At 36.8% G+C, this 10,960-nt stretch overlaps 2 pseudogenes; one reads left to right on the top strand and one right to left on the bottom strand.

Annotated features, from left to right (window-relative positions):
• Window positions 1-950: 950 nt before the first annotated feature.
• Window positions 951-3,213, top strand: LOC122361073 (annotated as a pseudogene).
• Window positions 3,214-3,899: 686 nt separating this feature from the next.
• Window positions 3,900-10,527, bottom strand: LOC122360847 (annotated as a pseudogene).
• Between the last annotated feature and the right edge of the window lie 433 nt (window positions 10,528-10,960).

Genomic DNA, 10,960 nt, shown 5'->3' with positions numbered 1-10,960 from the left:
ACATATGGGGACGTCTGTAGTGAAATAGTTCTGCGTCTAACATTTTATATTAGAACTGTACAGAAAATGAAGACTTGGTTAATTATTACTACTAACTGGCAGATTAGGCAGCGTTTCATAGCTGTATCACAGGAAGGGACACTTTATGGTGTTTTCATGCCCTTTTTTTCCCCCGCCTTCATATAACCACACTGTAATTATTTCAGATGTGAAAAAAGACAAGTGCCTCCATGTCCTATTTAAAGTTTGCAGTTGTATTTGCCTCTTGGAATAAACGTGACTAAATATTACAGATGTGTGGTTTACTAAATAAATTAGTTGTGACTGAACAAGTAGGGTATTCTTTATGTTAGCAAATTGGTATTTTATGTTTAATTTGTCATTACATATATTATACATGGTTAAAACTAAAACAGCTTTTTTTTTTTAAATTAAGTTGTTAACTATGTTGTTGCTATGAGGACAAGTAAATGTGAATATGAATGCTTGAGGAATCAGACCATTGTTTGTAAACAGACTATATTACTGAAAACGTGCTTCACAATTTGTGATTTAGGCTTGACATTTTTTAATTTATGGTGTTTCAAACCTTTAAGGACAGATCTACTGTGAGCTATGATGGTGCAAATTGATTGTATATGCTTTTGTTGAAGATGATTTTTTTTTATCAGTAAAAATATTATTTAAATGATCAACATTGAAGTTCCTGTTGAAAAACTATTACTCGAAGAAATCTTTACCTCACCCAAATCTTTTAACTTTGTCTTTTTTTCTGTATCAATTATCAATATTAGCTTTTTCATAAATGTCTGTAATGCTGGGATTCACCTCGTAGCTAATAAATTTAATTCATAGCTTGCTTGTGGAGAAAATGAAAAGGAAAAAAAATTTCTAAACCCAAAGCACACGAGAGAGTAGCCTATCGTCGATCGACCCGATCTGGTTTCAATTGCTTTAGCCTTCGCCCTCAGACAAATGCAGTCGATGCTGAAACTAGCGTGAGTGTAAAGATATATTAAGCTGGTGATCATGCTGGCTGTCAGAAGAGTTGTTTGCTCCAAAGACTGCACAATTAGTCGATATACGACGGCATTAACCAGTGTGATCCATAAAATGACAGTCCGGCCGGAGAGACAGAGTTTGTCCTTGGGTGGTATGTTGAAAGAAAGTAACGTTGGTATTCATAGCTCAGCCTGTCTGTCTGGAGGCAATAAACTGATGAAGATGTTGAACAAAAAGAAGCGAGTCACGGTTTTGTATAATTAATAAACTAAGTAACGCCAGTTTTGACTATAAAGTTGCGTGATGCTATATGATATTGTTCTTTACAGGAAGAAACAATGGTATGACTCTCCTCCGCAGGTAAGAGTTCTTCTAAATATATATTTAAAATACACGTGTTTATTTAATTTAACGTACTGTCGTTTTCAGTACTGTATACTCTAGATATGGCATACGTTAACGACTAAGCAGTGTGACTACGCATTAAATTCGGTTCAATTACTGGACTTTTTCCCGGTTTGCCCATCCAGGCCTCAGCGGTCAGTCAACTCAGCTTTCTGAAACCATCAAAGCGAAGTAAAGAGGACAGTGTTCGTGTGAGGACTCTCAATATCATCATCTACAAAGCAGTGGTGGACTTGCTGAGCTCCTATGAGCTCAACTCAGAGATCAGTTCCCACAGTGTGCAGATCTCCAAAGTAGGATATCCTCTTGCTTCCAAAATCCCTTACCTTAAATAATCACATGTTTGATTCTGGACCCCGAAACCTGAATACGTTTATTTAAAAAAAAAAAAAAAAAAAAAAAAAAAAGGAATAAGCTTTCATTTGATCTATGGCTTATTAGAATGGCACAATGTATGTGCCATATTTAAATATATGAAATCTGAGGGTACAAAAAAATATTTGCAATTTATATTTTGAATATTTTATTTTAAACTTGTTCAAATTAAGTTATTAGCAATGCATAGTACTGTACTATATATATTTACGGTAGGAATATAATATAGAATATGCTAAATATATTTATAAATATAGTTTTGTGGCATGAAATCAAAATAATTTTGGCCCATACAATGTATTTTTGGTTATTTCTACAAATATACCTGTGCAATTTAAGACAACATTGACAAAAATGAACTTTTTGTCATCACCCATGCCATTCCAAAAATTTATGACTTTTTAATTCTTCTGTAGAATACAAACCAAAATATAATATGTCCATTTTATGGACAAAAACGTAGAAGTTTTGAAATGACAAGAGTGGGAAAAATTAGCCTTTTCTTCTCAAATGTTGTTTTCAGTGCTTCCTAAACAGTTTGTCTTCTTGTCCACGCGAGGTTTCACTGTCACCAGATTTCTCTGCTTGCCGAATATACTGGAAGACGAGTCAGTCAGCTCAACAAGACAGCCATATTCAGCAGGCTTTAAATAAATGTGCTCCTCGCATACGGTATGCATCTTTCATAGTGTATTTTACTTTAGTTGAAAAAAAGATTTCCATAATTTGGCTTACTTTATATTACAGGCACCTTCTGATCTCTCACCAAATCCTTGGCAATGTTCCGCCTGTGGTTTTAATCAGAGACAAACAATATGCTGCTGTCACTGAAGTACAAGTTATTTTTAATAATATATTTAATAGTGATTAACGATGGATTTTACATTTATCATTTTCTTTTCTAATTAGATCGACAACCTTCTCAAGAAGGCAGATTTTGGTCTAGATGAAGATAACATAAATCATTTATCTACCAACAATGTCGGGTAAGAAGAATTTAGTTCTAATAAACTAAATCAATAGTTTTTTTTTTAAAGTGAATTTCTAATGTGCTCAATCTTCAAAAGGGCCAGACTGCAGCTGATGGAATCTGAAGACATGAAAAGACCTGTTTTGTTAGAGGTGTGGATCACGCATGCTCTGCACAAACAGATCAAGCCTATAAACGAGAGAAGGGGGCAAGAGACACTTCACGCAGAGTCCTGCCGCTGGAGGACTAACACAAGAGCAGCTGGATGTGCTAGCAGATATAAGGAAGAAAAACTCATAGAGAAAAAGAAGAAAAAGTCTAAATGGCTGAAGGATAATGATATCACTCCTAAGGACTTTCTGTTGTCAGAAGCCTCAAAAAGAGGACAAAGAGGAGAAGGATGGTGATGAGGACAGCCAGGTCACAGAGTTGATGGAAGAGGACAACAGCAGACACTGAAATCACATCTTTGGTTACTTGTTGTATAGAAGTGGTTAATAAAAATATTCAAGCTTAGGCGAAAAAGTAAATGGGCTCCAATGTTGTTTGATTATTAATTAATAATAAAATGCTGTGCTGGTAGATAAGTCAGTCATTTACTGGCCAAAACAAAAGTGAATAAAACTCAACACCACCCGTTAAATAACTTGGTTTTATTATTATGATAGCCATACACTGTATGGGAGTATTATATAAAAATGTGGAGAAGGCCAGAGTCACACAGTAACTCTGTTACATACATACTTATCCTTGCAGGTAACGATAGTACACGAAAAAAAAATACTTCTACTTTCTAAAATATATTCTGTGCAATTTGCTTTATCTACTGTGATAGGTCTCAAGATTTTTGCAAAGACCTAAAACTTATTGCTGCTGCTGAGTCCCCTAGTAAAGAAACGCATCTATGTTTTTGTAAGCGCAAGGCTATGACTATTCACTGCTACTGCTTATTTGTGATTATTAACAGTTGTGCAAAATAGGTCCCTATAACCTCTAGGTATGTCTGCAATAGTCTGTTCAGAGCCTGACAGGAGTAACTTTAGTTACTATAGCAAAACACTTGAACTAACTAAAAATCTTACTATGCTTTATACTGTGGTGGTCTCCTCAGTTTGCACAGCTTCCTGAACTGCCTCTTGAACATAGACTATAAACTGGGACGCGTCCTCCCCTGTGTATACACTGTAACCGTTTTGATTCCCTCCATGTCATCTGAAGACACCACTAGATGGTGCTCTTCCCCCAGGCCCACTGTGGCCTGCTGCAGTGCATCCTGGATCATCATGGCATGATTGGTCTGAGGCTCTTCCTCCTCCACCTAGGATAAACACGAACACTTTTATAAGTATAGGATTCGTGGAGCTCATCATGCTGCAAGCCATTTTGCTACTTTCAGAGATCCAAAAGCGCATCAATTGAAAATGTGACCACAAAAATGACTCTCGCAAATGCCTGGCGTCGGATAAATACATAAATACATTACTCACACATAAGCGATTCAAGGTGATTAATTAAACCCAGCATTAAAAACAAGCAGCTGAGGTTTATTATTACATGGTCTTTAAACATTTCCGTTTAACTCTGCTGATTTGGTGCTCAGGAAACATTTCTTGTAATTATCAGTGTTAAAAACAATATTTTTATGAAAACCATACATTTTTGTCCCAATATGTAAATATAAAGACTACACTTAATTGAAATATTCTGTTATATAATAAATGTTGATTTGGTCAACATTCATTTAAAAATTAACTTTGTGAAACTGTAGTATGTCATGACCCTTCTATATTCATATAGACACTATTAATGTTGAATAGCACAGCTATCGTTTGATTACAGGTAGTTACTAACGTGTCCATAAAAGTGATACCAAACACAGCGAGGCAATAAACCTCACAATTCATACACAATAATCATACAGCAATGAGTGTAGATTATATTTCGCAAACTCAAAGAAATGCGGGCAGCTTTCCAGAAGCAGAGGTCTATCGATGCGCGTACCTGCTCTACAATGATAACTGTACCAGGAGCCATAGCAACCACAGAAGCCACAGCAGCATCGTGATTCTCCGAGCCCAGCTCAATGATCTGCTGCAGGATGTTGACAGACGCTGGGTCTAGTCTGTCTCCGCTGGACGTAGACACAACACCTGAACACAAACGAGGAGTTTAGACATGGATTTCATTTCTTGAACTGTTGTTGTATTTCTGTCAAGCAACGTTTCTGACCATTCTGCGTGTTAAAGCGCAGGTCCTGCAGAGCTGATACAGCCGTCTCCGTTCCTGTGGATCCTCAGTCTCAGCTATGTGAAGGTACTGCATGGCGGCTCCTCCACTGACTCCACGACCTGGATCAAAACAACAATAACATCATGAGCAAATGGAGTAATTAGAAAACGTCATTAAAGAAATTTAATAATCATGCACTGTTTTGTCAGTAAGAAAATATTATGCATGTCAGAGTCCAAGTAAATAAAGTAATTTATAAAATGTAATTCAAGTTAGTAATTACTCAACATCACGTCATTCCAAAAACCCATACGACTTTAGTTTATCTTTGAAACACACACTAAGATATTTTAATGAAAGTTTCTGTCCCTTCATTTTACCTCCAGGTAATCCCAAAAAAGTCACAAAGCCCTCATATAATGAATCAAACTGTCTAAACCAAGTCTTGTGAAGAGATTGTAAGATAGAATCATTTTACATGACGAATAGATTTTAATATATGACCTTTTAAGTACCTTTTAAGTTTTTATTATCTGGATTTTCAAACACAGAAACCCTCTCAGATTTTGTACAAAAAAAAAATCTTACTTTAACTAAAGCTTTATGGGTTTGTAGTGACATGAGGACAAGATTAGTGACAGATTTTTTGGTTGAATTATAGGTTTACTATTAATATATCATATATCTCTAAATATTACTGTACAGCACTTTGGGTAAACATATATTGTTGTTTATGCATTCTGTAAAAATATGACTTGTCTTTACTTTAATGAAACATGTAATTATAATGGAGACTCACCTCCCACTGATTCAGCCCCAGACTGTCAGTCTCCACCACTTTGAGACCATGTTTGCTCTTTAGGTGTCTGTTCATTTCCCATTTAGTGCCATAAACGTAATTGCACACAGGACATTTGACTCCACCTGATAACACACACACTTCTCAATTGCTCATGCAGTTTTAGACAACACTGTGTGTTTAGTAATAAACAACAGCATATATGTTGGACGGTTAAGACTGGAAAGACTTGCCTTGCTCCGTCACAGTTTCTGAAGTGGACACTCCAGTTCCAGCATTGATGTACTGAATGTTGGGATGTTTCTTATTATAGTGTCTTTTCAGTGAACCTGAAATGTTGCACGAATAGTGGCAGTCGCACAGTGAACGGCTGTGAAAGGCAAAACATTGGGCTTTGGTGGTGACTGTAGGACACGTGACAACAAAACAAAAATATGTCTTTCGTTACTTTGAAAGAGGCATGTTGCTCCATGTGACGAAGGAGATGCGGTCTCAGTGCAGCAGTGAAGTCACACTCAGTACATCTGAACTGTTTTCCTACATAACAAAATAGCATTGGCAGTGTATTAAAAAAAAATACCACAAATAATCAAAGCCTCTAATATATATTCAATATCAGCATGAAATCAAAATGGACTCAAAATTTAAATAATTCTTACTTTAATAAATCATTCTCACTTTAGTTTGTGCACATTTCTTCAACGACATTATTCAATAATTGTTTCACATAAAATATGAAAAAGGTTTAATTAATAGATTAAAAATAGATATTTTCTACAGAATACTAGACTGTAAGAGAAACACACATCCAAAAATATGAAAATAATTCTGCAGGGCTATGAGCTTCATCAATCGGTGATTTATTGATTTCTGAAGTATTATGTGGCACTGAAGACTGGATTCTCAGCTTTTATTATCAGATTTTATACCATTATATAAGATTTTTTTTTTTAATTTGATTTTTATTTATATTTATTTTAATTGTCATCAAATAAGTGCATCCTTGGTAATCCAAAATGAATGACCCCAAAGTTTTGAATGGTAGTATTTTACATAAAATTATTTTCATATTTAGTTTTTTCATTTGTTACTGTCAAAATATGGTTTGTATGTTTTCCATAACCCCTATAGCATCCCCTTGCAGTACTCAGACAATAGTTTGATATTCTTGCATATGTCCGATTATGCAAGCCTTGTCAACTGAGGAACATAAGCTTAACATAAATAACACTGCATGCAGTATTAAACACAGAGAAAGAGACTCACCGCCTGCTGTGTGCATGAGCTTATGACTTTTCAGAGTGCATTTAGACTTGAACTTTTTTCCGCAGAGGTCACAAAGATGAGTTTTCTCAGTACTGTGTCTGTTCATGTGAGCTTTGAGGTTGCTTTTACTTCTTGAAGCATAATCACATTGTGAACATTTGTACGGTTTCAGTCCTGGAGACAGGAACAGAACAAAATCAGTACACTGAGGTGGTTCTTTTACATTTAGTCATTTTGTAGATGCTTTTATCCAAAGTGAATTACAATTGGGAATTTAAGTGCATACGATTGATGACAAGGTTAAAAAAATAAAAATAAAAAGACATAAAACCCACCTTCATGAGCCCATATGTGCTGCTGAAGATCTGCTCCGCTCTTGTGAAGAAACAATCACAGTACGGGCATTTGGAGGCCTGCTTCCGATCACTCCTTTCACATGTACACACGTATTCCCAACGTTTCCGAGATGTGGTTCAGAGACACATCTGTACAGCAACAGCACATTCATTACTTTAGGGCTCTTGTGGGTAATTGAGAGTGTTTTATTTGTAATTACCTGGATGGTTGCTTTTTATATGAGCTCTAACTTTGTCCTCAGGAACAGACTCTTGACATACTGGGCATGTAAAACTTCTTTTGACCTAACGATGTGAAATAAATAAGATCCGATGAAGATGCAATTTCGCCAAACATCTCAAGGATAAGCAGACTACGAACACTCACTATGTCTGAATGGGTTTTGAGATGAGCCTGAAGCTTGTATTTGTCAGGTGTACAGTACTGGCATCCCTCAGAGGGACACTTCAGTAGGATGTCAGAATGCCTCTGGATGACGTGCCTCTTCAGGCAGTTTTTAGTGATGGAGGAATAATTGCACTGAGAACAGTAATGGAGGTGCTCTTTCGTGTGAGTTCGCACATGTGTATTGTAGTGCACCTGATACCAGAAAAGCTTACCTGTTACAAAGAGTTATAGAAAGACAATAGTTAAATATGATAATTAAAAAGCAGGTTATTCATATTCATAGATAATCAATTACGCATGGCCAGTCCTAGTTCTGGAGATCTGCCGACCTGCAGAGTTAATTTCCAACCCTACTACAACACTGTCTGCAATTATCAACCGGTTCCTGAAGAACTAAATTAGCTGGTTCAGCTGTTTGATCAGAGCTAAACTTTGCAAGATAATAGGATCTCCAGGAACAGGAATGTGCATTCTTGTATTAGATACTAGATTTTCATACCACAGTATTCACATTCAAGGTCTCCGTACACTTTCCGAATCTGTTCAAACACTTCCATGTTAAGCTGTCGCTTTTGCATCTGCTCTACAATCTGCTTGAAAGCAGATATCTCTTCTTGCTCTGAACTGAGCAAGTCCTCATCTCACGTTAGTTTGTGGAACAATCGCCTCTTCCTCGCTTTGAGGAAATGTATCCTTTGATATTAACTGCTCAGAGTGCGCTTGTGCTTTATCTGGTGTTAAAGGTGAAGGTCCTCCAGCAGGATTCTGATCTTCTGTCAAACTGCACTCCATTTTAATTGGATCATCTTGAAGTTGTGGGACATTTATTTCATCTTCACAAGCCATCTCTTGTGTTTGTCCTGCTTCAGATGTGTCTGGCTTATGTTTATACTATCTGAAATGGGATTTTCATCCTTTGAGGTCTGTATAAGAAGGTCTGACTCACCACTAAACTATCAGAGCATTGAGTCTGAAGGTCCTCTTGAACCATGCAAGTTATTTCTGTGGTTAACAACTCCTGGCGCGTTGAGCTGCGACAGCTCTTCTGTGATCTTAAGCTCGCCTTGGTTCAACATGTCCTTCTGAATGTCATCGCCTGGTTTGAGCAAGCAAAAACTGGAATTGATGGAGTCTGCAAAAGCAGAGGGTTCATCTGATTCTTGGTGCAACTCTCTGAGATGGGATCGAAGTCGCACAGAGCTGACGAATTTTCCTGGCAAATTGCACACACGTAGATGAAGGGATGCTTTCGGATGTGGGCTTGCAAGGCTGGAAATTTAGTCGAGCCGTGATCGCAGAGTTCGCCTTGAAGGGTCTCTTGTTGCCATGAACCATCATATGGACGGTGCGCTCGAGCTCATTCTTGAACTTCCGGTCGCATATTTGACAGTTGTACAGAAGCTGTCTTTTGCCCTCCTGGTCTGGAGGCTGTACTCATTGTAGGAGTCCTGCACCTTTTTGTCGTTCATGTCATGAGTCTCACGGATGTGTTTTAGAAGGTTCTTCACATCAGAGTATTTCTTCTTGCAGAATTGGCAGTGCTGCTTGATTTTCTTGTGCACTCGCTCCACGTGCACTTTGAGGTGTCCTTTGCTGAGGCAATTAAATGAGCACAGCTCACAGCTGAATTTCTCCCGGTGTGTTTCGCATGTGAAGCGCTAAGATTGGCCTTTATAGCGCTGGCGTAGTCACACTGCGGGCACTTGAATGGTTTCTCATTGGTGTGAATTCTTAAGTGAGCCTGCAATGAATGTTTGAACTTGAAGACTTTATTGCAGTATTCACATGTGAAGATTTTAAGCTGCGTCTGTCCTAATCTGTAACAAGAAATATGTTTTATTAATATCATTGTGCCAAATAATTTTACAAGATCAGTACAAATGAGCATACAACTTTTGTAGGTCAAGTAGCTTTAATCAGGGTCTTACATATTTTGACCTAATAAATTATTATAATTATAATTTTTTTACATTTATTACCTTTCCATAATTTCTGGACTACTGCTTAGAGATAAAATGTTAGTGGTAGATTAAATAAATTAATAATTAATCAATCAATCAATTTATAAATATATATTTAAAATAAGTCATGTCTAGCAATTCCATAATATATTTACTAAAATTTTCTATGATTTTGTTTAGAAAATAATTGCATTGAAACATTTCCAAATACTGATTCTTATAATGCATATTACTAATAAAACAAATAAGTTAAATATATTTACAGTAAGAAAATTAAAAAAAATTCATGGAAAATTATCTTTACTTAATATTGTAAAGATTTTTGGTATTTAAGAAAAATCCTTTTTTTTTTCCATACAATGTATTTTTGGCTATTGTTACTAATATACTCATACTACTTAAGACTGCTTTTGTGGTCCAGGGTCACATATTAATACTCTATTTTGCTTTAATAATAATTAAAATAATTAAAATAATTTCTCTAGATTTGTAAATCTGAAGATAACATTTCAAATGTGGAAAGAATCATGAAATATAAACCTGTTTGATTTGAGGGGTGCTTCATAAGCAGCTTGCTGAATGGCATATTCCTGGTATCCCCTTTTCATTGCTGCCTCTTGGGAACCTTCATCTGCAACAGTAGTCTGAGTGGATGGTTCAGCTGGAGCTGCTTCAATAGGAACTATCTTAGAGGCACCTGCAATAAAGCAAAGCGTAAAGTCAGTTGAAATGCTTCACTCAACTTTTAAAGCAAATAGGCACATCTCACCAGGCATGGCCTCTCGTGACTGGTAAGGACCACACTAATAATAGGGTTTTTGTTGGCGCTTGCTGATTCAGGTCCTTTGCACTGGATAGCTTATCTGTCCGCATCGCCCGAGCTTTCTTTGGTGTCCTCTCTTCTCCTCCTCTTCATCACTGATTTTATTTGCATCAGCATTATTACCTGGGCAATAAAGTCGACAGGTGAAATAATGTGGCAATTCAGAAAGAGCTACAACATTAACCGGCATGAATTCGTACCATTACACTCTTCATCATCAGCGGTCTCTTTCAGTCCTAACGAAGCAAATGTGTTTAGAGATTTGTCGCCTGTTGCTGAATCACGCCGATTGCATTTCTTGCACTCCAGATCACTGCCATCCTCAATGGGCTCTTCAGCTACCACCAGCGGTGGAGTTTCTGAGAGTCTTTCTCCTGCTGATCGTG

Source organism: Puntigrus tetrazona, chromosome 16 (genome assembly GCF_018831695.1).
Source record: "Puntigrus tetrazona isolate hp1 chromosome 16, ASM1883169v1, whole genome shotgun sequence".
Lineage (NCBI taxonomy): Eukaryota > Metazoa > Chordata > Actinopteri > Cypriniformes > Cyprinidae > Puntigrus > Puntigrus tetrazona.
Note: the sequence above shows the minus strand (reverse complement) of the source record. Positions and strands in the feature narration are given on the sequence as shown.